The sequence below is a fragment of the Silene latifolia genome, chromosome Y (assembly GCF_048544455.1).
Source record: "Silene latifolia isolate original U9 population chromosome Y, ASM4854445v1, whole genome shotgun sequence".
Classification (NCBI taxonomy): Eukaryota; Viridiplantae; Streptophyta; class Magnoliopsida; order Caryophyllales; family Caryophyllaceae; genus Silene; species Silene latifolia.
Genome location: NC_133538.1, coordinates 81,922,587 through 81,950,536, shown reverse-complemented (window position 1 = coordinate 81,950,536; position 27,950 = coordinate 81,922,587). Strand labels below are relative to the sequence as shown.

At 43.0% G+C, this 27,950-nt stretch overlaps 1 long non-coding RNA gene across 1 annotated transcript; it reads right to left on the bottom strand.

Moving 5' to 3' along the window:
- Positions 1 to 1,732: 1,732 nt before the first annotated feature.
- On the bottom strand, positions 1,733 to 27,294 carry LOC141629998 (uncharacterized). Its single transcript, XR_012537401.1, has 4 exons — positions 27,103 to 27,294; positions 26,794 to 26,907; positions 2,806 to 3,092; positions 1,733 to 2,316 (listed from the first exon to the last, which is right to left on the bottom strand). It is a non-coding gene; the product is annotated as an uncharacterized LOC141629998 (long non-coding RNA).
- Positions 27,295 to 27,950: the final 656 nt, after the last annotated feature.

Genomic DNA, 27,950 nt, shown 5'->3' with positions numbered 1-27,950 from the left:
AATATTTATGTTTTTTATTTGAAACAATAATTAAAAAAAATATTATTTTAAGTACTCCAAATTACAAATACAATTAAAAAACAATTTTATATGACTTTTATAACATTTAATAATAAAAATAATTATAAAAAATGTTATTTTTATTATTATGTCAATATAATTAATGTAAGCATTTAATATGATTAAAATATTAATTTTAAATAGGTTTTAATATTTTTTTAAAAAAAATTTATTAACTTTTTTTAAAAAAAAGGCATTAGAAATTATTTTTTGACCGCTATTCTGATCCAAACCGGCCCATGACCCGTATGAACCGACCCGTACTTGACCAGACCTATATTCGACCGGACCCGTACTTTAATCCAATTCGTATGGCTTGACCCAGGACCCGGCCAGTCCGACCCGTTTAAGAGATCTAGTCCAAACATAGAGTAATACCCTAATGCAAATAGTCGGTACTTAGTCCTTACTAAACAATCGGTCCAACTAAAATAATAACCTAACTATTAGAAATCCAAAACTTGCGTTTCCACTAACCTAAACGGCCTAGGCATTTTCTGTGTTCAGCAGCTTGCTTTGCAATTCCACCCTAATACAATTCACCTTGTTCACTTCTATATCCCTCACCAACCTGAAATTCTATTTCATCCTTCTTCATTCACAAATCACAACCACTCCAAGGACCAAAAAAAAAAAATCACAACCACTCCACTCAATCTAATATCTTTCCATATTTCACTAATTAAGACTTAATATAACACAATGGGTCTGAATACTCATTCATTTCCGCTGTTTTGACTCAAAGATTGTAGATCTGCTGGCTAATTATATTTAAGTCTACAAAATTTTGTAAAAGGTAATATTAAAAATAATTATTTTTATGTCGAAATTTTCGTTTTTGAGGATATTTTCACTTTTTTAAATTTATTTTTGTTTGTGTACTCTTTAATTTCAGAGATCTAATGTTTTGAGATTTTTTTCCAAGCAAATATTCTCATTTAAAATTAATTTCCGTTCTATAAGCATTTTTTCACATTTTTTTTATATTAGTGAGTTATTTTTAGTAATTTTTCCAGTTTGAATATCTGTAAACTATTATTTTAATTATTTCTCTTAATGATTTATGAAAGCTCTTACGGAGTACATCATTAAAGTTATAAATCTAGAAAGTCGGACTTTTTAAACAGTCATTTTATCTTTTTCTGAATATTTTTTTATAGTATTTCAAATAATTTATGAATAATTTTTTTTGTATTTGTATCAATTTTTGTAATTTGCTGTTATTTATTGTAATGTAAATTGCTGTAATTTGTTGTGTTTATTGTAATATAAATTATTCATAATTTGTTATTCGTTAATAAATAATACTCTCTGTGCAAGCCAATAGTTAACATGTTTCATTTTTAGGCGTATCAGTTAATAGTTACTTCTTATGTCACATTGAATAGTTTACATTTGCTTTATTTCTTATTTTGTAAGGGGGAAATAAAGCAAATGTAAGCATCTATATTTATAGCATATTTTATAACATGTGTAAGTGGTAGGTTTGTATAACAATATTATTATTAAAAGACTATTTTAAATCTCTGTGATCTTTGTGCCAAATTCAATTGATAAATATTGAGTGGGACAGGAGTAAAGATTTTGGGGGTAAAATGTCACAGTATACATGTGCCGAATACTGTCAGCAGTATTCGTTAAGGCATCAAACCAAGTCCCTCTGCCAGCCGTGACAAATACATCAACATTGATTTAGAACAGTTTATGAAATCTATCTCGCGCAATTGTTTCCAAAACAAACTCACTACTGAGTAATTTCTTGAACAAACTCGCTAAAAAATCTTTCAAGAGTAATGAACACTTCACCATTTTACATAGTGCACATGCGGATGAACCAACATATTTTTGAGGACAAGGGTTACAAACTACTTTTGCTGTTATTAAATTAATGGTTGGCCATGGTAAATGGGATCACCAACTTTCTAGCTCACTTCATAAAAAGAAGGTTGATTACTTACAAGAACATGTAATTTGCTCACAGAATTGATGATTAGAAATCCATAATAGTGCACCCTTCTTCCTCTCCTACATAATCATGCCACATGTCTTCCAGTTCATCATCATGTTCAACTCCGAAAAGAAATGGTATGTCCTCACTGCGTTTCAGGCTTAGAGGCCTCCTGTCATTGATATTTGATAGTTTTTGCAGACAAAATCTTTTGTTTAATGCATTCTTCCACCGACTCACCTTCAATATTTGCCACTTGCATGCGGAGGAGACATTCGCCTTGCAAGATCAGGTGCATATGTATTGATCTGACAACCAAATAAAAGACAGATGAATCAGATGATATACATATCATAAAACTGTGATTACACATGCCTATAAAATTTCCTAACTTGGTTTGTGGCCTAGAACCCGATTCAACTCAAATTTTGTTTTTATCAAAAAGAAAGGTGAATACAAACATAAGTTACAGCATACGCAAATTTAAGGGTGAACAAAGACTGAAAAATAAAAAAAATGCAGACAGTTTAATGAGTCGTTTCCGTATTTGTTGAGATAAACAAACTCAGTGATCGTGGCTTCTAAATTGCTTTAGGCAAGAAATAAGTTAGAGACCTTATAGCTGTTGCCGTTAATTTCTTTGAGCTCAACTGTTTTTATGAGACACTTTGAGAATGTTTACTTTACATTAGTTTGATAGATGAATGAGATTCTTGTTCACAGAATATAGCATCTCTGGCTTCTTTATCAGACAAAGAAACTTATATAGCAACAGAAGGATTTTGAAAAAGACGTACCTTGAGAGCATGGGCACTGAGAAGAGCTCCACTATACCTTTCCTTCAAATCATCGATTAAAAACTTGATCGAAGAGGCCACCGTAAAAATAAAGAAAGGGAAGGAACTTGTCCGCAAGCTTGATGGGGTTGGTCGTCGAGATGTAAACAAACAACCTTACATATGACTTCGCCTTCTTTTACTCTCCCCTTTATGTTACTTATGTAAGTGCCAGACAGATCGCTTCCTTCATGAGCTTAGTTTCAACATTAGGTCTCTGCTTTAATGTTGGTATGATAACCGTGCAACTGTGCAAGCCAATCAAGGTATATCAATACACAGCAAACAATAGTACGTAGCTGATAAAGAAGAATGTAACTTCTGATTGACGCTACTCATCGTAAAACTGAACTACAATATAAGTAAATATCTGGTGGATATTAATTATTGTAGCAGTGAAGGGCAATGTCGATATATGTATTTGCAGGAAATTTCTCCTATTCAAGTAAGGCAGTCTCGTCATCTGTGATACTTTTTAAAGACAGAACAAAATTGGTCCACTTGATGCTTCTTAAGACTTTGAGAGATGACGGGTGGATTGAGCATGGAGAAAAATCTCTGTAGTATAAAACGTAGCAATATTTACAGAATTGGTGTTAGATAATCAAGTTGCACGCATTCAGTCATGCATGTATGATTACACAGCAATCCAAAACGGGTTATACAAAATTAAAAACTCCCTCCATCCCATTTATCTTTCCCCATTTCCCAATTTTGATTTCGGTTGTCAACTGATGTCAACTTTGACAACTAATTTAAAAATGAACAATTCGCCTACCTTGAACAAGGCCGTGTTAATTCAATCTCAGTACAGACTTTAAGTATGTTTGACAGAACATCATCCAGAAGGAACCTCACCTCCGTTTTTGACGCAAAAGCGTTCAAGCATAATGGGCTTAAAGGTTTATAGTCAACCTACTGTATTAAAACTGGTCTTTTTTTATTATTAATAATAGTTTTCGTAACTGTGTGAGCTCCAAATGTGGTGGCTAGAACAGGCAGAATTTCTTCTGGCTTTCCATGACTAATAATCAAATCAAGGCCATGCTTTTGCAAATTATTTCTCAAGTAGACCAAAAATTCTATGAGAAACTTTGCTCTTAATTTGTCGAAACCAGTAACCAAAACTTAGAACTTCCGTTCAGCTAGTTCAGATACAACTAAAATCGAAAGGAAGCATGGTCTCTGAACACTGGTTGCTTATGCCATTATACTTTCATGGGTATATATACTTGGTGAAAAACCATGTATATACAAATTGCGATACTGTTGGGTTCCTTATGTTGATGATAACATGCCCATTTGATTTGTGTTATCTTAGTTTACCTTTTCAGGATTAATGATGTAATCAAGCTTGGATTAAGAAGTGTTGAAGTTGTTATTAATCCCATTGTATTTAGTCAAGTGTCATCTAATGTACAAGTGAGAAAGTAGAGTATATTAGAGTAATAGAAAGCGGTCAGGGACATTATTGCTTTAACAAAGTAAAAATTTGAGTGGATTGTTGCCACAACTCGTAAAAACTTGAAGCTCTCTTTTTATCTTTCAAATGCATTTCACGTGACCCATATTTTTCAAAGATAAAAATCAGATTTTTATTAAAGAGATGGTCTTCATTAAAGAGTGGTTTGAATTATTATTTTCAAAATGTTTCCTCTTTATGCAAATTCAACCCTTTGGCTCTTTAAGAAAACAAAGAATGCTTTTTGCCATTTTAGTGCTAACTTGTCATCATGTGACTTGTCTTTTCTCCCTTTGTTTTCTGATTTTGCATGAGCATTTAAGGTTATCTTTCAAACCTTCTTTCTCTATTCTTGCCTTTGCAAAATAGCCCTCTTTGGTGCAAGTTTTGGGTGGTTGCTATTGCCCTTCACATGTGAGGTCTTTGACCCTTCAAAACCCTAGCAACCCCTTCACTCACCTCCTCTATATAAACCGTGTCCCTCCTTCATAAATCCTCAAGACTTTTCTGAAATAATTCTTCCATCTTTGCAAATTATTTTTAAAGCTAAAAATCGTGTTTTATTTGCAAAAATCTTTAAAAGTCTTCAAGTGTCTTCAAGTTGTTACGATCGTAGGCTATCGTTGCTTTTCTATACTAAACTCTCTTGCTTATGAATTGTTGATCTTGTAAAAGTTGTCCATCTCTATTCTTTGTTAAGAATGTGTTAGTGGAAACTTGATCCTATAACATTCTAAGTGTGTTAGTAGAGTTTAGGACGGAGTAGTCTTTAACTCTTGACAACCGGAGTAGGTTGTGAGTTGGCAACCGGAGTAGGTTGCGAGTTAGCTTGTCATAAGAACGGAGTAGTTCTTGTACTAGCTTTACAACCGGAGTAGGTTGGTGTCTTTTATTGTAAGGGTCTTTTAGTTGTCGGAGTAGATCACTAAAAGAAAAGCAATAAAAAGGTAGATTGGACGTAGGCACTTGAGTATTTGCCGAACCAATTCAAAAATCTCGTGTTCATTGTTTTTACTTTATTTCCGCTGCAATTTACTTTGTTTGTTTTGCTTTGCTTTGCTTAGCTTAACCTTAGAAGTGATTCATCATCTTTGTCGCATTTGGTCTGCAGTCATATTCCACAAACTGAGACAAATAGATACAGTCAGAACGATTGTTGCTTTCATACTTCAGCAAACATTCATCGTGATACTTGTTTAGTTTTTCAATATTATCCAAAGTATCTCCTAATCTCTTTTGTTTTCGTAACTCACTTTAATTCAATAAAGTTGGAGTTATAAATTTTTAAATAGTACCTAATTCACCCCCTCCCCCTCTTAGGTACTTGAATCCATAAACTCAACAATTGGTATCAGAGCCGCGTGCTCTTGATCGAGGCTAACCGCCTTAGAGTTTGATTCGTGGGTAATGGATTCCGAGAAACACTCCAAGATCCCGGTTTTTACCGGTTCGAATTTTGGATGGTGGAAATTCAAAATGGAACATTACATCAAAAGTATCGATTATCAATGTTGGAACATCATCCAAAATGGACCTCTTGCCATTGAGGAAACCGATATTCTTAACGGTTTCACCAAGACAAAAGAGGAAAGAAATTACAATGAGAACGACTTCAAGCTTGCCGAAAAGAATTCCAAAGCAATGTCGATTCTTCAACGTTGTGTTGGTGAGGGGGAAGTTAGTCGAATCTCCGGGTGTCCTACGGCAAAGTCTATTTGGGATTCCCTTGTACTTGCATATGAAGGGACGTCCCAAGTAAGAAAACACCTTATTGACCTTCTCATGCAACAATATGAAATGTTTAGAATGTCAAAGGACGAGTCTTTAAATAGTTTCTCTTCACGTTTTTCTTGTATTATTAATGAGTTTCAAAGTCTAGGAAGGAATTTCGAGTCCGAGGACATCATTCGAAAAATCCTTCGTAGTCTAACCCCTAAATGGCAACCTAAAGTCACCGCCATAGAGGAAGCTAAAGACTTGTCAACCCTATCTCTTCATGAACTAATGGGATCACTAATGGCTCACGAGTTTAACCTCGATAAGCATTCTAGTGAGTCATCAAAGGGAAAGAGTCTCGCCCTCACATCTTCTCCAAGTGATGAAGAAGATGAGGAGGAAGACGAGTTTGCTATGTTCACATGGAACTTAGCCGGGTTGGTCAATGGACAAGGTAACAAAAGGTTCACTAATAATTACTCGAAAAAACGCTTTCCTAAGAAACGACCTACCTCCACCGTGGGATGCTTTAAATGTGGTGATAAAACTCATCAAATTAAAGAATGTCCCAAGTGGGAAGAAATCAAATCTAAGGAAAGAAGAGAAAAGGTTAAAAAGGACTATAAACATAGAGTCATGAGTGCCATATGGGGAATGTCCGACTCCGAGGAAGATGAGGAACTCATCGAGGAGGAACTTGAGGCTAAAATGTGTCTTGCAAATCATGGTAAAGAAAAAGTCTCAAAAACCTCAAAACTTGAACACTTAAGATGCCTCATGGCTAACCCCGACGATTCCGACTCCGATTCCGACAACGAGGTAAATCATCTAAAGGCCAAGGCTAGAACTTACTCCAAAGAGAAAGTATGTAAGCTTCTTGACCAACTTTTTGATAAATGTCGGTCTCAAACTAATAAGCTTGATATAATGCAAAATGAGATTGAGGAAATTGCTCAAGAGAACTTTAATCTGAAAAATGAACTAAAAGCAACAGATGCAATTCTACTGTCACTTCGAGGCATATAATGAAGTCAAAAGAGTCAACAAGTTAAACAAACATTTGACTAAAGAACTAGAGCGTCTTAGGTTGACCCCCACGGACGTCTCTGACCTTGAAAATGTCAACACAACTTTAGTGATGCAAGTTTCCCAACTAACCAAGGAACGTGATGACATTTTGAAGGACAAAGATGCTCTTGAAAATGAGATCTATGACCTTGTAGTTGAAGTTGTAGACTTGAGAGAAACAGTTTCTAAGACTCGTTGCTTCCCGACCACGATTTAGACAAGTTTAAAAGAAAAAGTGAATGGTTGGAAAATGAAAATGAGTGTCTTAAAAGTGAGGTTGTTTGTCTCAAGAATGAAATACAAGATCTCCATGATAGGCTTACTTTCTTTCAAAAAGGTATGCCCGAATGTAGCACTTCTAGGTCTTCTCCTCACCATAGATCCGATGAAGTCGTTGATCTAAGCAAGAGACTTGACGAGATGACATCTAAATATGAAGAGTCCAAAGAAAGAATCATATATCTCGTGTCTAAGCTCAACAATCACACCCATGACTTCATTGTTGAGAAAAGATTGTCCATAGAAAGTGTTAACAATGATGAACTTAAAAGAGAAAAGGAAAAGAATTTGCATCTTCTCTCTCGTGTCAATGACTTGACCAATGAACTTGTTAATGCTAAGAATATCACTGAAAAATGGGAAGGAAGTCAAACCGTGTTAAACTTCCTCACGAATCAAACCGATAAATGTGATAAATCTGCTGGTTTGGGGTTCAAATGGAACAGTCGGATTGTTGCATCCGGAAGCCTAAAAACGATTTTAGAGGAAGGAAGTATGTAGGTCTTCCCGAATACATCATTTGCAATTATTGCGGTGACAATGGTCATGTTTTTAATGGATGTACAAAACGATTTGATGACATTGACAAGAACACCAAAGCATTAAATGAAATGAACATTAAGAAAGACACCACAAGTTATGTTGATCACAAAAAGGGACCCAAATTTATTTGGGTTCCTAAACTCAAAAACTAATCTTGTGTAGGGCTTGGTGAGAGGCGGCCGCAATTGGTACTTGGATAGTGGATGCTCTCGTCACATGACGGGTGATAGAAGCCAATTCCTCTCACTTAAAGCATATGATGGTGGCACGGTAAGGTTTGGTGACAACAAGAAAGGTGAAGTAATTGGTATTGGAAAAGTTGGTAAGTCATCCTTACTTTGTGTCGACAATGTGCGGCTTGTCAAAGGTTTGAAACATAATCTCCTTAGCATTTCTCAACTTTGTGATAAGGGTAATGTTGTTGAATTTTGTGCCAATATGTGTCGAATTTTTGATGCCAATACTAATGAACTAATACTCGAAGGAAGACGTGTCAAAGATGTTTACTTAACTAATTTGAACTCTCTATCCGGTCACACCATGTCTTGTATGAGTGTAATGAACAATGATCCTTGGTTATGGCATAAAAGGTTTGGTCATGTTAGTACAAAAACTCTTAATACCCTTAAAAGACTTGACTTAGTTGAAGGCATTCCTAATATAAAATTTGACTTTGATAAAGTATGTGATGAATGTTCTAGAGGTAAACATGTTAAAAGTTCCTTCAAATCCAAAAGAATTTTGAGTACATCTCAACCTTTGCAACTTTTACATATCGACTTGTGTGGACCAATGAGAACTAGAAGTAGAGGTGGTAGTCGTTATGTATGTGTCATTGTTGATGATTACTCTAGGTTTGTTTGGGCACTCTTCCTAAGCTCTAAGGATGAGACATTTGATGAGTTTCTAATTTGGTTAAGAAAGATTCAAAATAAACTTGGTTTAAAACTTGTTTCAATGAGAACCGATCATGGAACCGAATTCGAAAACTCATCATTTGGTGCCTATTGTGATGACAATGGTGTAGACCATAACTTCTCGGCTCCTAGAACCCCACAACAAAATGGTGTGGTTGAAAGGATGAATAGAACCCTTGAAGGAATGGCTAGAACAATGTTATTAACTAGTAAGTTGCCTAAGAACTTTTGGGTAAAAGCGGTAAATACCGCTTGCTACATTCATAATCGTGTCATGATAAGGAGTATTTTAAATAAAACTCCCTATGAATCATTACGTGGAAGAAAACCCAACATTTCATATTTTAGATGTTTTGGAAGCAAATGTTTTGTTCACAACAATGGTAAAAACAACTTGGGTAAGTTCGATCCACGTAGTGATGAAGGAGTATTTATTGGGTACTCCGATCATAGCAAGGCCTATAAAGTTTACAATAAACGAACCTTGTTAATTGAAGAAAGCATCCATGTCATTTTTGATGAATCTAGTGTGCTTGGACAGGTACAAAACATGGATGATGATGATGACGAGGACGAGGATGATGAGTTTGAGATTGGTCTTGTTCGAAAAGACTTCGTGTTCACGGATGAAGAAGCTCCCAAAGACCTTTACAATTGCAACGGAACACAGATTGTCACCTTCAAAGGAGAGCAACAACTCGGGGGAACACGTAGTACTTCGATTCCTCTCTGGAAGCAACAGACCCAACGACTATTGCATCCACCTCCAATCAAGTAACCCAAAAACGGTGAGAATGAAGAACCTTCCAGGCCAATAGAAACGATCTTTGTGGATCGATCTTTGTTGAGGGGGAACAAGAAACCATTGTTCCAAAGAAGTGGAAACATCTAAGCTCTCATCCACTCACTAATCTCACAAGTGATCTCAACTCGGGAATCCGAACAAGATCATCCGTCAACAATCTTGCTCACCTCAATGAGTATTGTGCCCATAATGCCTTCCTATCCCAAATTGAGCCTTCAAATGTGATGTCATGCACCGATCGATGCAGATTGGGTGCTTGCCATGCAAGATGAGCTCAATCAATTCAAAAGAAATGAGGTATGGCACTTAGTCCCTAGACCGCCTAATCGTACCGTCATTGGTACTAGGTGGGTCTTTCGCAACAAGCTTGATGATTCGGGAGAAATTGTAAGGAACAAGGCTAAACTAGTGGTGCAAGGTTATAACCAACAAGAGGGTATTGATTACGATGAAACCTATGCACCGGTAGCTAGACTTGAGGCCATACGATTGCTTATAGCTTTTGCGGCTCACAAAGGCATTAAACTCTTCTAAATGGATGTCAAAACCGCTTTTTTAAATGGATATTTGGAAGAAGATGTCTTTGTAGAGCAACCACCGGGTTTTGAGAACAATGACTTGCCTAACCATGTTTTCAAATTAGACAAAGCTCTTTATGGTTTAAAACAAGCACCAAGATGTTGGTATGATAGATTGTCTAAATTTCTTATTGAAAATGGTTTTAAAAGAGGCTCCGTTGACAAAACATTGTTCTTGAAGCAACAGTCCAGTGAATTGTTGGTTGTACAAGTATATGTTGATGACATTATATTTGGTGTAACAAATGAACTTCTTTACTTATATTTTTCGGAACTAATGAAATCGGAGTTTGAAATGAGCATGATGGGTGAGCTAGGATTCTTCCTTGGGCTCCAAATTAAGCAATCAAAGGATGGAATCATGATCCATCAACAAAAGTATATTAAGGAAATGCTTAAGAAATTTGGAATGACTAATGGTAAGCCTCATGATACACCTATGGTAGTCGGGTCCAAATTGGACAAGGATGAACTCGGTAAGAATGTTAGTGATAAGGTGTATAGAGGTATGATAGGCTCACTTCTTTACTTGACCGCAAGTCGTCCCGACATTCTCTTTAGCGTTTGTTTATGTGCTAGGTTCCAAGCAAATCCGAAAGAATCACATTTCAAAGCCGTTAAACGAATTCTTCGGTATTTGATTGGAACACAAAATCTTTACCTATGGTACCCTTTACATTGTCCTTTTGATCTTATAGGCTTTTCGGACGCGAACTATGCGGGGTGCACGGTGGATAGAAAGAGTACCTCCGGAATTGCAACGTTCTTGGGTCCTTGCTTGACTTCTTGGGCCTCAAAGAAACAAAACACGGTAGCTCTTTCTACGGCCGAAAGTGAGTACGTTAGTGCGGCACATTGTTGTTCCCAACTCCTTTGGGTAAAACAACAACTCTTGGATTTTGGTATTATTTTTGACTCCATTCCTTTAATGTGTGATAATACGAGTGCAATAAATATTTCCAAAAATCCTATTCAACACTCTAAAACCAAACATATTGATATTCGTCACCATTTTATCCGTGATCATGTTGAAAAAGGACATATTAAACTTATCTTTTGCAAAACCGAAAATCAAATTGCCGATATTTTTACTAAGCCACTTGCAAGAGAACATTTTGAGAAATTTAGACTAGAAATTGGGTTAATTAATAGCTTGTGATTTTTAGTGTGAGTTTTACAAAATTCCCTAATTGATTAAATTAAAATTGGATATATGTTATTAAGTGTTCTAAGTGCATTGACATCATGTTTAGACCAAAAATTGACACCGTATTTGTGAGTCGGTAATCACTCAACCTCATATCTAAACTTACGTTTATTATATGCTACCTTGCGTTTTTATTTCGAGTAATTAAATTTGTCTAGTTGGGCCAACTACCTCACTTACCACATTTATTGGGCCATTAATTCCCTCAACCCATCACCCATGCCTACCCGTCCAAACAACCGAAATCCACTAACCTTTCATCTCCAAATCCACAAAACTCCCTCATCTCACCTACCCTAACCCACCATGGTAAAAACATCCTTTAACACAACTATACCCATCAAACCCACAAAAGTTACCTCACCACCTGTCACATCCAACCCACCGACATCAACTACTCCAACAATGACCCCAACCAAAACATCCTACGCATTCCCACCTCAAACCTCAAACACGACCTCTTCAACAAACCCAGATCCACCTAACCCACAACCATCACCGAACCCCACTGACCCGCCATCATCCGACGACATTCCCATCTCCACAATGGTAGGACGGCGCACACGTGGTGGTCGGAAGAAAAGCTCCACTGTTCCGAGTTCTTCATCTGAACCGGTTACAGTAGTTGTTGAAGATGTTGAAGATGAAACCGAGTTTGACTTAAATGAGAATCCGTCTAAGTCCAGCGAGTCTGACCCGACTCCGGCGAAAAAGAACAACAAAAGGAAAGAAAAAGCCTCTTCATCCCAATTACCCCCAATTTCAGAAAATGTTGAGCAGAGTAACATTGAAAACCCCATTGTTGATACTCCAATTGAAAATCCTAGTGAACCTCCCCAGAAAAAGTCGAAACCTTTGAAGAAAAAGCTTGTATATCTTTCTCCCTCGGATCCGGTTTACCTAACCTCGAAATGGGATTTGGCCATTGTTTGGGATCACCTTGAGAGTATAGACCTCCCTACCTCCATTTACAAAAATTGTGAGAGGTTGATGAACATCAAAGCAATTCACTCTCCTCGGGTTTACAACCAAACATGGTTCGAGCCGCCTGTTTTTCACTCAGTCCGTGATATAGTTTTAGCTCAAGGTTGGGAGAAGCTATTGGAGATGCGTGAGCCGGTGTTTGTGAGCGAAGTGATTCAGTTCTTTGCAACGGTACGGGTTGATAAGTCGGGTGAAACTCTTACGGCTAAGGTGAACGGTAAGCCCCTTAAATTGTCTCAATCTGATTTCGCTACTGCTCTTAATATTCCTGTCGGAGGATACGACAAACTCCCCTCCGAAACATGGGTCGCCCTACCTTATGCCTCACCACTTAATGTTGCCCAAGTAGTGTGTCCCAAAACTGTTTCTCCTGGACCCGTGAGCAACACCCAAATACCCCCTTCTCTCCGCATCATTTTTAATATGCTTTGTCGCTCTATTTATCCCTCGGGTGATAGGGGAAAACTCACCATAGCCCAACAATACTTAATCTATCATATTGCTACCCATAAGAAGGTGAACCTAGTCGGGTTAATGTTTAAACGTTTTCACCTTATTTCGACCAAGCTTCGTCGACCTTCTTCTAGTATGATTCACCTACCCTATGGCATGTGGTTATCGGTTGTGCTCAAGGCACAAGGGGTGTTAGTGAATACTAGCTTGGGTTCGTTGGATATGTGTGATGTTATGAGTGATGGGCAAATGGGGAAGATGCTTATCAAGATTGAAAATGATGAATTAATTTCTGTGAAAATTAAGAAGGACCCGGAGGTTGGGTCATCAAGTCAAGTGAATACGGGTGGTATGGGGGAAGTGCTTAATGCCGTGGCTGAGTTGGGTGCGTGGATTAAGGAAGATGCTCGTCAAAAGGACTTGGCAATTTCGGCCCTTGCTTCTACTTTGGACCTCATCCGTGGAGAGGTGGATATCATTTCCACCCTTGTGTCAACAAAAGAAGTTGGTGAAGATGCTCATGTGGATGATGATCCTTTGGGTAGTGGCTCGGATGGTGAACAAGCCTCCTCCCCTTAGCCTTTCCCTTCCCTCTCGGCCTATTAATCTTTTACCCGTGCCATTTCATTTTGTCCCACCGGTTGTGCCTTTCTAAGACTTATTTTCTTTGCTTGTTATCTTGACATTTGGTGGTGTATTTTAAACTATCTTTAGCTATGTTGAACTTTGATTAACTTATGCTTAATCTTTGTTTATGTTGACCTTGTTACCTTGTTACAACTACATGTCTTTTTGTGTTTTCTTATGAAATATCTGCACTCTAATGCTTGTGACATCCCTATCCGTTTGATGATGTCAAGAGGGGGAAAAGGTAAACTCATGCTTTGAATCTCTTTGCTTATTGATTAAACTAATGGCTTGTCTAACCTTCTTAGCTTGATTCTTGTTTTGGGGCAATGTAAAATTGTCATGATAATTTTGTTCCGGGTGTAATTCCAGAGCAGGTATTTGTTACCACTCGTAGCTTGTAGAATGATGTCTTTGCTTGAATCCTCCTTTCGGTCTCCTGAAAGGATGAACAAACTGAGGGCTCGGCTTTGGACCGAGCGAACTCACTCCGACGCTCAAGTCAGTAAACTTAAGGGATAAGTTGTTACTTGGCTAAATGTATATTGTAGAGAGATAAGGAAGATAATACCAGATGAATAGTGATTCTTAGGTTAAAATGTGGATCATTTCCTCAATGAAGGTCGAGGAGTATTTATAGACTTTTCACCTTTTGTCACGTAGTGGCCAAGTGGCCAAGTGGCTAGCAGGTGGAAAGACCGATCTACCCTCGGCCGATGGACCTATGGCAGGCCGGCCGAGGGGTCTTGGATATGAGTTCGCGGATATGTGCCCATTTGCAGACCGCCATCCGAGACCAGCCGACAGCCGATATTTTGCATCGGCTAATTTGTCTAAGTCGTTGACTTGCTGTGGATATCTTTGACCTTGCTTAATATGTTGACTTGGTCAACGGTGCAGAATATGTCCCATCAATTTGCCCCCAGCGTAGTCTATGCCGTGGTATGGGCTCCGATGTATGTTTGAGCGTATATTCTGCGCAAGTAATTTGTAAAAAATTTCTGCATCGGCTTCTTCTACTGCATCGGCATCTTCATCCTCGGCCTGGTTTTTCTTAGGCCGTACCATATCCCCCCTCCACATGGATGTGTAAAGGGCATCCGATGTGGAAAAGAAAGTGACGCTGGCCGAGACCAGGGTTGAGAGTGCCGGTTGTTTTTGATTGCCCCCGGCCGGCGCTACCTAGCTTGGTTGATCAGGTGGCCGGAAGAGAACAGATGATTGGGAATTTGTTGAGGAAGGTGAATAGGCGGAGGGATGTGAATGGGCGTGTTGAAGACGCAGTTCTTGTTGCATTGATTGACGTTCAAGCTGTTGCAACGATTGACGTTTCGTGGTTGCATGTCAACACGTGTCCGCACGCCGATTGGTGACGTTTCATGGGCATTCTCACGATTGGTCCTTCTTCATGGGCTTTTCCCTATAAATAGGCGATTATTAGTGAAATTGGCCACCCATTTCATTCTCCAAAATTTTCTTCTCTCTAAACTTTCAAGGGCTTCTTTGTCTTCTAATTTTTAGAGTTGTTACTCCGGCGAGTGTTTTTCTTCAAGGTAAACAAACAAATTTCTTCACTTCTTATTTTGTTAAGTAATCATTCTTTGTCATGTCTTCTGCTGACGCCGGGACTAGCACTTCGGCATTTGGGGGTCCCCGTTGCGTCTTGATGGGGAGGGATTCTAGATGCCATCCCGATAAGGTTTGGGGGCCCTAGGTCTCCTTCTCCCGTAGTTGATCCACCAATTTTGGAGGAATGGGAGGATGAGGATGATGATGTTGATGATGATGAGAGGACTCCTTCGGTGGTGAGAGGTTGTCTATCCCGGATCATGGCGAGGCGCACGACCGGGTCTTGACCGTGTCCGGACTAATAAATTCGCCAAATTTGTTCGGTGGGACTCTTTTCGGAGGCCATTTCTCCTTCGGTGAGGGGTACAAGATCGTTATCCCGAGGAGGGTCGGGCGGTCTGTTGCCCTCCTCCGGTCACATCGGCGTGTATATCGGCACTGGAGTATGGGCTCCGGTTTCCTTTGAATGAATACGTCATGGCCATCATTAAAGCTATGAACGTCGCTGTGGCCCAACTGCATCCGTTGGCCATGAGGACGATAGTCGGCTTTGTGTGGCTCTGTCTCTTTGGGGGAGATCCAACGGTTAACTTATTCCGCCGCCTTCATCATCTACGGCCGTCAATCGCCGGTAAAGTGGGGTGGTACGGCGTGCGGACGGAGCCAGGCTTCGTCTCGTGTCCAAACTTACTTCTTGCAAGGACGCACGGCGATGGGTGTATGTTCAAGTCTTGGGAGGACTACCCATTGCCTCGGTCTTTCCGAGCCCTGTTTACTTGCGGTGTGAGCAGGAAGAGTATGAGGAATGTATCTCCGGGGTAAAGTTAAGATGGACGCTTCGATGGTCCCTCTTACTGCGGATGAGAAGCGGGCGTGTTGTTTTTGACGCCGAGAAGGGGTGGCTGCCCCAACTCAGATTATTCTTCGAGGATGAGTTGCTATCGCGTCGGCCTCATACCGGCCCTCGGCCCGGGGTGAGTGGGGTCGGTGTGAGGCCCATTTTTACTGTTATGCTCTTGTTTGAGCTTTGTTTTACTCCTTTTATGTAACCTTTGTTTGATTTTTTTTTGCGAGACCGGTTTGGCCAGGATGCATGCGAGAGGACCCTGGAGAGGTTAGGGCTCGATAAGGACGGGAAGGTCGTTCAACGGCATCCTACGGTGACCCGCGTGATCGTAGACCGGCTCCCAACGAACTCATGGATAAGCGGCGGAAGTCACTTTGGATCCGGCGGCCCAAGCAAGGGTTCTTGGAGGTGTCCGAAGAGATCAAAGAAGCGCGTCCGAGGTTGGCGACGGCGCTGTGTCAACTCCCTCTTTGACCCCGGTGGTTCGAAGGAGCATGTGGAGGTCATCGATATCACGAGGGGGTGGTGACCGTTGCTAAGGGCCCTTCTCCTCGAAGAAGAGAAAAGAGCCACCGTGCGCTTCCACCGTTTCTTAGGGAGAAGGCCGACTCACCCGGCCCTCCAACTAAGAGGGTCCGGTGGGTACGGATCTAACTTGTGGTTCGGATTTAGCTGGTTCGTTGGACATCCACGATGTGAGGCTTTACGATGTGTCAATGCATGGTGACATGGATGCTCTGTGTAAATTTTTGTAGATCCACCTTGGCGGTCGCCGTTCTCACTGAACGGCAATTAGGGAAAAAACTTTGAGAAGGCTATTGAGAAGGCGGATGACGGGAATGTCACCGTTGACTCCTCGGCTCAAAAGATTCCTCCCACCGAGCTTGTGGCGGAGGGTGTGAAGATATATAGGGAGGTGGCGAAGTGGACCCAACTAGCGGCTCCCACATCATGGAGCGGGAGAAGGCCATGGCCCAAACGGGCCACCGATCGCAAAGCTTAAGCTTGATCTCTCTGCTTTGCAAAGGGGAAGCCGGGAAGGCTAAGGTGGATCTCCTTGCGCCAAGAAGCGTGTGGAGGAAGCCGAGAAGGTGTTAGCGGCCGAGAGGGCCAAAGTTGAGGATCGATGCGCCGCCCGCCAAGATGATGGAGGAGCGGGACGGGTATAAGGCGCTTATGACGCCGTGGTTGCCAAGAGGAAGAGTGGAAAGATCTGTTCCATAACCAGGCGGAGGTGCTCAGGGACACGCTACCCTTGCTCAAAAGGAGAAGGATATTGAAATGCTTCAAGATGATCTCCTCCCTAAAATGTGCGCCCAATTCAGGGACCAGGCCGAGGAGGCGACCAGGGAGGCAATCAAAAAGCTCATCCCCGACGGCTCCTTCCCGTGGGATAAATTTGACCAGCTTCTGGACGAGATGGCTAATGCTGCGGAGGCAGCGGTTGCGGAGAAGGCGGAGGCGGCGAAGGCGGCTCAGATAGCTGAGGCCAAGGCGGCCTATGATGCAAAGGTGAAGGAGGCTGAGAGGCTAAAGGCACTTGAAAACGTCGAGCCCTCTTCTCGAGCCCGCCAGAAGATCTGCCGCTGCGATGGAGGGCGAGCAACAGGCATAGGGAGACGGGCGGTCGTCACCAGACTCACCCGGCATCTCGGATAGCTTTAGCTGTTCGGGGGCCAACTATTGAGCCTTTCCTCCCTGCCATTTTTTGGCGCTTTAAATGATATGTTTGTAATCTTTTGCTTTTCTTTCCCTTGTTTTGTTGTAAAACTCTTTGGTAGGTTGTGTTTAGGCTTATCCCTATGGAGGCGGCCGTCGTCTGTATTCTTTTTGTAATCATTTTTAATAAAGTTTGTCTTTTTGGTCCTCGGCTTTGGCCGGGGCTATGATCACAATTCTTCACTTTTCTTCTTGCGTTATTAATTGAGTGCCTTCGTTTTTTTCGTCGGCATGGCCGAGGCAGTTAGAATGCATATCTCAACTGTGTTTAACGTCTTTTTAAACATGTCGGCATATTGGTTGCCTCCTCTTTCACTCTCGGTCTTGGCCGAGGCGTCCGATTTGTGCTTCCCAACCGCCGTTGTGGACACGTTAGCGTATCGGTCATTGTGTCCCCGTCGCTCTCGGCTAAAGCCGAGGTAATCGGGGTCATGGCTCGATAGCATTTCTTCTAGCGTATCGGTCATTGTCTCCCCGTCGCTCTCGGCTAAGGCCGAGGTAATCGGGGTTATGGCTCGATAGCGTTTCTTCTAGCGTATCGGTCATTGTGTCCCCGTCGCTCTCGGCTAAGGCCGAGGTAATCGGGGTTATGGCTCGATAGCGTTTCTTCTAGCGTATCGGTCATTGTGTCCCCGTCGCTCTCGGCTAAGGCCGAGGTAATCGGGGTTATGGCTCGATAGCGTTTCTTCTAGCGTATCGGTCATTGTGTCCCCGTCGCTCTCGGCTAAGGCCGAGGTAATCGGGGTTATGGCTCGATAGCGTTTCTTCTAGCGTATCGGTCATTGTGTCCCCGTCGCTCTCGGCTAAGGCCGAGGTAATCGGGGTTATGGCTCGATAGCGTTTCTTCTCTTTGGGTGACTGTCTGGTGGCAATCATGGAGGGGACCAGCATTTTGATGGAAAACTTGGGTGATTCATTTGTTTGTTATGATCGTGCGTTGGGGTGTCCACAATGGGTTTGGACACCTCCGCCGCTATACAAAGTATTTCCTTAAGTTGTCGGTGTTCCAATGGCTCATCAAAGGCACACCCCCATATGTCGGCACGGTATGTGCCGGCCTCATCTCTTCAACCACTTTGTAGGGACCCTCCCGGTTGGCGTCGTTTACCATGAATATTTCCCTTGTTGGTGGCGGTGAGCCTCCTTAGGACTAGGTCTCCCACTTTTAAGTCCCTTTTGTGGACTCTTCGATTGTAGGCCCTTTTCATCCGGTTTTGATATCTTTGCCAAGTTGAGGCGTCTTGTATCTCGGCTTTCTTCGACCAGGTCTAGGGAGGCTTTCAGGCCTTCCTCGTTTTATTTGGGTCAAAGGTAGCCGTTCGAATGTTGGCACCGTCGCTTCAATTGGTAGGGGCGCCGGGAAGTAGACTAAGTAGAAGGGGGTGTACCCCGTTGCTTCTTTCTCCGTGGTCCGAAGGGACCACAGGACACCGGGTAGTTCATCGGCCCACCTTCCCTTAAGGTCTTCAACTGTCTTCTTCAAACCGTTGAGGATTGTTTTGTTGGCTGCCTCACTTTGCCGTTGCTCTGTGGGTGGCGGACGGAGGAGTATGTGAACTTGATGCCAAGCTCTTCTAACCGATTCATTATCGGGTCACTCCAAAACTCTCGGCCGTGGTCAAATACCATAACTTGGGGTAATCCGAAACGAGTTATAACATTTTCCCAGATTACCTTTCGACGGCCATTTGTGGTCTTCGCCGCGATCTGCTACGGCTTCAACCCATTTGGTGAAGTAATCAACGGCGACGATCAAGAACTTCCTTCCTCCGGAGGCCGTTGGGAACGGCCCTAGCATGTCCATCCCCCACTGTGCGAAAGGAAGGGGATTAAGCACGGTTGTAGGTCCGGGAGGGAGCGTGTATCACCGGGGCATGCATCGACAGATTCGTGCACTTCTTGGTCTTTGTTCGGAATCTTGAAGCATGGTGGGCCGAAGTAGCCGGCTCGGAGAGCTTTGTGGGCTAGTGTTCTTGCCCCCATGTGGTGTCCACAGATGCCCTCGTGAATCTCTGTCAGTATCAGCTCTGCGTCGGCTGGGCCGACACACTTCAAGAGTGGTCTTATTACGGACCTTCGTACGGTTCCCCTTCGAACACCAAGTACTGGCGCGCGATCCTTTTTATCTTGGCCGAGGGATTGCGGTCCTCCGGCAACTCACTTGTAAGTTTGTATTTCATTATCGGAGTCATCCACGTTGTCTCGGTCTCTATGTTGCCCACCATGCCGACGGCCTCAGTGATGCTCTTTGCATTCTCGATATCTACCAGCACGGTTGGTGACATTCTTGATGGTTGAGTCGGCAAGTTTTGAGAGAGCGTCGGCCGGTTGTTCTCGGATCCGGGAACGCATTGGATTTGGAAAGATTTCAATTTCGCTATGTCGGCCTTTACCCTTTCTAGGTACCTTACCATTCCGTCGTCCCGAGCCTCAAACTCCCCCTGATTTGGTTAGTAACCAACGGTGAGTCCATCTTCAACACAATGTGTTCTCGCTCCGTGACCCTAGCTAGCTCGACTCAGGTTATCACCGCCTCGTATTCGGATTCGTTGTTCGAGGCCAAGAAGGTGAATTTCAAGGCATACTCAAACTCGTCCCCGTTTGGGTGATGATAAGGATCGGCTCTGAGCCATTCGTCGTGGAGGAGCGTCGGTGTAAACCTCCCATACACAGGTTTGGCTCTTCTTGATATGTGCATTCGGCCAGAAATCGCAAGTGCTTGCCCCTTTATCGAAGGCCTTGGTTTGTCTTGAATGCCGAAACCAGAGAGTTCCACTGCCCATTTGATGAGCCTACCGGATTGTTCGAATTTTTCCAAAGCTTTCTCCAATGGCTGATCGGTTAGGACCGTCACGGGGTGTGCGTCGAAGTAGGGTTTTAACTTCCTCGTGGCAACGACGACGGCGAAAGCTGCTTTTTCAATTAGTGGGTAATTTCTCTCGGCGGGCAACAGCGTATGGCTGACAAAGTAGATTGGGTGTTGCTGTTTGTCTTCTTCCCTGATGATCACGGCAGATCGACCGTGGCCGAGGTAATGCGCTATGTATAGATATAGCGTCTCCCCGATGATCGGCTGGACGGGGTTGGGAGAGTCGAAGATGAGCTTTCGGTTGCTTGAAAGCCGTGCTCTGTTCCTCCCAGTGAAGTCTTTATTCCCCTTCAACACTTTGAAGAATGGGGTGCTCTTGTCGGCCGACCGAGAGATGAAACGGGCGAGAGCCGCCATTCTCCCGGTCAGCATCATAACCTCTTTTCGATTCCTTGGTTCCGGCAGGTCTAGGATTGCTCGGACTTTGTCTGGATTTGCATCGATGCCTCTGGCGCTGACAAGTACACCGAGGAATTTACCTGCCCGGACACCGAAGTTGCATTTCATTGGGTTGAGCTTCATCTTGTATTTCCTTAGTGAGCAAAATGTCTCGTGTAAATCGGCCAGTCTGGTTTGTCGACTTGCTTTTCACAATAGCATCGTCGACGTAAGCCTCAATGTTTCGCCCTTTTTGATTTTGGAACACTTTGTCCACAAGTCTTGTATACGTTACGTCATACGGCGTTTTTCAAACCAAACGGCATCATTTTGTACATGTATGTGCCGTTAGCGGTGATGAATGCGCATTTAGGCATGTCCTCCTCAGCCATGAATACCTGGTGATACCCCGAGAAGGCGTCTAGTAGGCTCAGCATGGTGTAGCCTGCCGTGGCGTCGATTAAGCTATCTATCCGAGGCAAAGGGTAACAATCTTTGGGGCATGCTTTATTAAGATTGGTAAAGTCTACGCACATTCTCCATGCTCCCGATGATTTCCTCACCATCACAACATTGGCTAGCCACTCAGGATAAGTTCAAGGCATAATAAAGCCCGCCGTAAGTAGTTTATCTACCTCGGCTTTGATGGCCTCATCTTTCTCGACTGAGGAGTTCCTCATCCTTTGCTTGACAGGGCGAGCGGTGGGGAGTACATTTAGCTTGTGAATAATTACCTCCCGGCTCACACCTGGCATCTCGGCCGCTGAGTAGGCGAAGACGTCCTTATTTTTCCTCAGCAGGTCCAGGAGTTTGGCCCTGAATTTTTGTTCCAGGTTGACACCGACAGTTACGGTGCGGCCTGGATCAATCTCCACCTCCTCGGTCTCTGCTCCTTCAACCATGCCGATGGTTCGGTCGTTCTTGGACCTGGGAGTGTGCTGTATCTGGAAGGATTTTAATTTTGAAGCGCCGGCTTTCACCCTCTCTAGATACCTTATCGTCCTATAGTCCCGAGCCTCGTACTCTCCTTTGATCTGGTTGGTCACTAAGAGCGAATCTGTTTTCACCGCGACATGCTCCGCCCCGGCGGCTTTAGCTAGCTCGACTCCGGTTATCACTGCCTCGTACTTGGATTCGTTGTTCGAGGCTAAGGAGGTAAGCTTTAAGGCGTGCTCAAACACGTCTCCGTTCGGGCTAATAATAACGATGCTGGCCTTCGAGCTATCCGTCGTGGAAGGGCCGTTAGTATGTACCTCCCACACGCCGGGATCCTTCTCGTTCTTCGAGATGAGCTTATGTGCTTCCCCCCGGTCCGAGACGTATATCAATGTCAGGGCCCGGATGGATATTACAGCGTCGGTTTTACTCAAAGTGACCCGGCCTATGAGAACGTTGTAGGCAGACGTGCCGTCGATGACCACGAATTCAGACATAACATTCTTGGCTGCACTTCCCTCGCCGAACCTCACCGTGTCTCGACGACCCCGGGGTATCGGGCCGGCCCCGAAAAAAGTCTGTACAACGGGTTGGTGCGGGGATTAAGTCTTCAACCCTCGGACCGAGGCCGAGAAAGCATTCTCTGTACATAATGTTCGTGTAGGCGCCGTGTCGTCGGGCACCTCTTCACCAAGTGGTTGGCTATGTCCGGGTGGACCGTAAGTGGGTCATGTGAAGAGCGATGACTCCCTCATAGTCCTTCTTCCCAATGGTCATATCGGGGATGTTGGAAGCGGGGTGGTTGTGTTGGGCACAAAGTTGATGGCACGATATGGTTCATTCGGGTGCCGTTTGTGCCCATGAGCGGACCCACCGTTCTCGTTGCCCCTGATGACAACATGGATTACTCCTATCCGTTCAAAGACGGACTTGCTATTCGACCCGCCGGCATCTGGTTTTTGGCCTCCGGCAACATATTTGCCGAGGCTCCCCTTCCGGATCAGTTCCTCAATGGCATTCTTCAGATGTCGGCAGTCGTTGGTTAAGTGGCCGGTGTGGCCGTGGTACTCACGATCTTGGCTCGTGTCACCGTCACTCCTCGGCCTAGGGGCCTTTCCCTTCCCGACCCTCGTTCTTGCTCAAAGCGAAGACTTCGGCGGCCGATACGACTAGGGGGGTGTGATCATCGTACCGTTTTCGGTAGTACGGTCCCGAGCTTCCCCCGGCATCCGCCGAGTTCTGCTTTCTGGCAGACTTGTCGGACCGTGACCCATTATTGTCACGGCGTCTTTCATCGGACCGTGACCCATTGTTGTCACGGCGTCTTTCGTCGGGTTGTCCTCCGGCGCTCTTCTTTTCGAGTGCCGGCCTCGGCTGGGCCTACCCAGTCTTGTGATAGTCCTCTACCTTGATGGCCTGGTCGGCCATCTTCCTAGCGGCGTCCAAGCCCAGGCCTCCGCACTTGATGAGCTCATTTTTTAAGTCTCCCCTTGGGAGGCCTTTCATCAGCGCGAAGGCCGCCAGTTCGGGATTAATTTCTCGAATCTGCTGGACCTTTCCGTCGAACCTCTTCACATAGCTTCGTAGAGACTCGCCCCCTCCTGTTTGATAGTTAGGAGGTCCGACGTCTCCACGGCCCTCCTCTTATTGCAAGAGTACTGGGCTAGAAAGGCGTCCCTTAGGTCGGCGTAATAGTATACCGAGCCGTCGGGAAGCCCCTTGTACCAATTTTGAGCCATTCCATGCAAAGTTGTTGGGAAAACTCGGCACCAGACCTCATCGGGCTGCTCCCATACCGACATGTAAGACTCGAAAGCCTCGGCGTGGTCGGCTGGATCACTATCTCCTTTGTATGATATGGGTGGCAACTTGAGCTTAGTTGGCACCTGGATTTCTAGGACGTAGGCGCGAGGGGGCTGTCGACCACGTGTCGAACGACACGCGGCGACCGGCTTCTCGCATTCCTAGTCCGGCTCCTCCCCTCGTAGCGGGAAGGACTCCTTCTTCGACTCGGACTTCTTCTCCGACTCCGAGTCGGACTCCTCTGGCTCCTTTGGGGTAAGCCTCGTTCATGCGGCGGGGACGCTATCCTCCCATGAGTGCGGGAAGGACTTAGGTCTACCACGCCCACTTTGGGCTCCCGGCGTCTTGACCGGGTCGCTTCTCTAGTGCTCCATTCAAATTTCTCGGAGTCACCTTTTGGGCCCTGGTCTCCTGGACGGTTTCCGCCGCTCTTGTCGGCGTGACGGTGTGAGCGGGCGTACACCGATTAGGTCCGGGAGCATTTTCGGTTTTGCTACGTCAACCACATGTCCCATGATGGTGACTGGTTGTGCGGGCGCGGCGCGTGTACTGGTATTATCGGCATCCCGAATTCCGGTTGGATTACTCCGCCGGTGGAGGGCTGCACGACTCCAGAATTGTTGAAGGTGTCATCTTGGTAGAGTGCGGGTTCGTCGGTCACGAGTACCTCTTGTTGTTTCGACATCTTCTTAGCTTTTTGGGTGGGTTTTTGTTTTTTTTATTTTTTGTTTGGGAATGAATGTGACTAGCTTCTAGTATCTTTTCCCACAGACGGCGCCAATTGTTCCGGGTGTAATTCCAGAGCAGGTATTTGTTACCACTCGTAGCTTGTAGAATGATGTCTTTGCTTGAATCCTCCTTTCGGTCTCCTGAAAGGATGAACAAACTGAGGGCTCGGCTTTGGACCGAGCGAACTCACTCCGACGCTCAAGTCAGTAAACTTAAGGGATAAGTTGTTACTTGGCTAAATGTATATTGTAGAGAGATAAGGAAGATAATACCAGATGAATAGTGATTCTTAGGTTAAAATGTGGATCCTTTACTCAATGAAGGTCGAGGAGTATTTATAGACTTTTCACCTTTTGTCACGTAGTGGCCAAGTGGCTAGCAGGTGGAAAGACCGATCTACCCTCGGCCGATGGACCTATGGCAGGCCGGCCGAGGGGTCTTGGATATGAGTTCGCGGATATGTGCCCATTTGGTGATCGCCATGCCGAGACCAGTGACAGCCGATAGGTGCATCGGCTAAATTTGTCTAAGTCGTTGACTTGCTGTGGATATCTTTGACCTTGCTTAATATGTTGACTTGGTCAACGGTGCAGAATATGTCCCATCAAATTTAATTCTAACTTTTGCCTTAGGTAAGGTAATATTGTCCCTTCTCTTTCATTTGATCTTGCTTGCTTAAACTCTTGAATTAAGGTGTTTACATTGCTTATACATTCGTTTGGGGCTTGTCATCATCAAAGGGGGAATTTGTTGGGTTCCTTATGTTGATGATAACATGCCCATTTGATTTGTATTATCTTAGTTTACCTTTTCAGGATTAATGATGTAATCAAGCTTGGATTAAGAAGTGTTGAAGTTGTTATTAATCCCATTGTATTTAGTCAAGTGTCATCTAATGTACAAGTGAGAAAGTATAGTATATTAGAGTAATATAAACGGTCCAGACGACTGTTGCTTTAACAAGTAAACAGCTGAGTGGATTGTTGCCACAACTCGTAAAAACTTGAAGCTCTCTTTTTATCTTTCAAATGCATTTCACGTGACCCATATTTTTCAAAGATAAAAATCAGATTTTTATTAAAGAGATGGTCTTCATTAAAGAGTGGTTTGAATTATTATTTTCAAAATGTTTCCTCTTTATGCAAATTCAACCCTTTGGCTCTTTAAGAAAACAAAGAATGCTTTTTGCCATTTTAGTGCTAACTTGTCATCATGTGACTTGTCTTTTCTCCCTTTGTTTTCTGATTTTGCATGAGCATTTAAGGTTATCTTTCAAACCTTCTTTCTCTATTCTTGCCTTTGCAAAAGAGCCCTCTTTGGTGCAAGTTTTGGGTGGTTGCTATTGCCCTTCACATGTGAGGTCTTTGACCCTTCAAAACCCTAGCAACCCCTTCACTCACCTCCTCTATATAAACCGTGTCCCTCCTTCATAAATCCTCAAGACTTTTCTGAAATAATTCTTCCATCTTTGCAAATTATTTTTAAAGCTAAAAATCGTGTTTTATTTGCAAAAATCTTTAAAAGTCTTCAAGTGTCTTCAAGTTGTTACAGTCGTGGCTACTGTTGCTTTTCTATACTAAACTCTCTTGCTTATGAATTGTTGATCTTGTAAAAGTTGTCCATCTCTATTCTTTGTTAAGAATGTGTTAGTGGAAACTTGATCCTATAACATTCTAAGTGTGTTAGTAGAGTTTAGGACGGAGTAGTCTTTAACTCTTGACAACCGGAGTAGGTTGTGAGTTGGCAACCGGAGTAGGTTGCGAGTTAGCTTGTCATAAGAACGGAGTAGTTCTTGTACTAGCTTTACAACCGGAGTAGGTTTGTGTCTTTTATTGTAAGGGTCTTTTAGTTGTCGGAGTAGATCACTAAAAGAAAAGCAATAAAAAGGTAGATTGGACGTGGGCACTTGTATTTGCCGAACCAATTCAAAAATCTCGTGTTCATTGTTTTTACTTTGTTTCCGCTGCAATTTACTTTGTTTGTTTTGCTTTGCTTTGCTTAACCTTAGAAGTGATTCAGATTCATCATCATCGCATTTGGTGCCTGCAGTCATATTCCACAAACTGAGACAAATAGATACAGTCAGAACGATTGTTGCTTTCATACTTCAGCAAACATTCATCGTGATACTTGTTTAGTTTTTCAATATTATCCAAAGTATCTCCTAATCTCTTTTGTTTTCGTAACTCACTTTAATTCAATAAAGTTGGAGTTATAAATTTTTAAATAGTACCTAATTCACCCCCTCCCCCTCTTAGGTACTTGAATCCATAAACTCAACAGATACCTTAACTATACTTTAGCTGTTGAAACCACAAAGAAGCGAGAAAAGGAAACAATATTCTGAAACGATAATCAGAAAGGAGATACTGACATTCATGATTCAAGGTTGCTTGATCATGTTCTTATTTATAACTGAAACATATGAAACGGGGAAAAATCAGAGTACATCGAACGTACTTGGAGCCTGGGAACACCGTCAGAACTCAGAATCAAGTATAGTGAACAGACTGAACGCTCCATAATTGGAATGAGCGGAGGTAACTAAAACTTCTTCGGAGCAACTCGAGCCACCTGATTGAAGATAAGAAGTTTTAGTTAACTGATGACGGTAAGACTAATTCCAATTGCGTTATTAAAGAATTATTTTGATGAACACAAAATAATCAAAAACACCATCAAGGAGCGTACCCAAAGATTTAATGAAAAAGAAAACCAACAAATCACAAATAAATGTAACTGAAGCATAGCCTGCAGCTTTCACAGTACCTGGATAATGTAAAAGGTGAAGAAACGGCACTGGTGAATCTTTAGCTCTGATGAAAAACATCTCATCTTCCAGGTTCAAAGCTATCAACGTTAGTAAATTTTTCGCAGCACACCCGATGCATCACACTTTCTAACATTAAGTAGACTCTAAGAACAGAAGCAGTGAGGTTCATACAAAAAATGAAAAACACTAAGTGACTCAGTGTCTCACATGCGTGAAGAATACAGCCACAAGGTGCGACACACTGACACAACCACGCAACTGTCAACAGGCATACAACACATGTATAAGGGATAAGTAATAGTTGTTCCTTCCAACAATCCACCATTACACCAGCCTATCATTCTATCATTCCTCAAAAAGAATGATCACTGAGTTTTCCAGAGAGGCAATCTGACGAAGACAAGCCAACAGCACCCTTATACAATTCATCAAGGTTTGAACCAGCTCGGACAGTGTAGACACCTCAAAGTTGTCTACCAGCCTTACGGGTACCCAATGATGAGGCTCAAATTTAATGACTAAATGGAAATTGACAATGTTATAATTAAAAGCTCTTCACGCTTATTTTCAAGAAACCGCTCAAAATGGCATAAAACCATTCGTAAATATCTGTTCCACTGTTTCCAATTTTAACCTACAATTCGTAACCCAACCTTACTATTAATTACCCTTTTTTATGAATAGGCCCAAGTAATTAAGGCAAACCACCTTATTAGTCAGTCCGTTGGTAACTGGGGCTTATTAGACACGGAGGCCCACATTATTCACTTATTTTCAAAAAGGAGATTTTTTCGGGGATCTCACAGTGGCGGCGATTCCGCTGGGGACTTGATAAGAGGGTAAG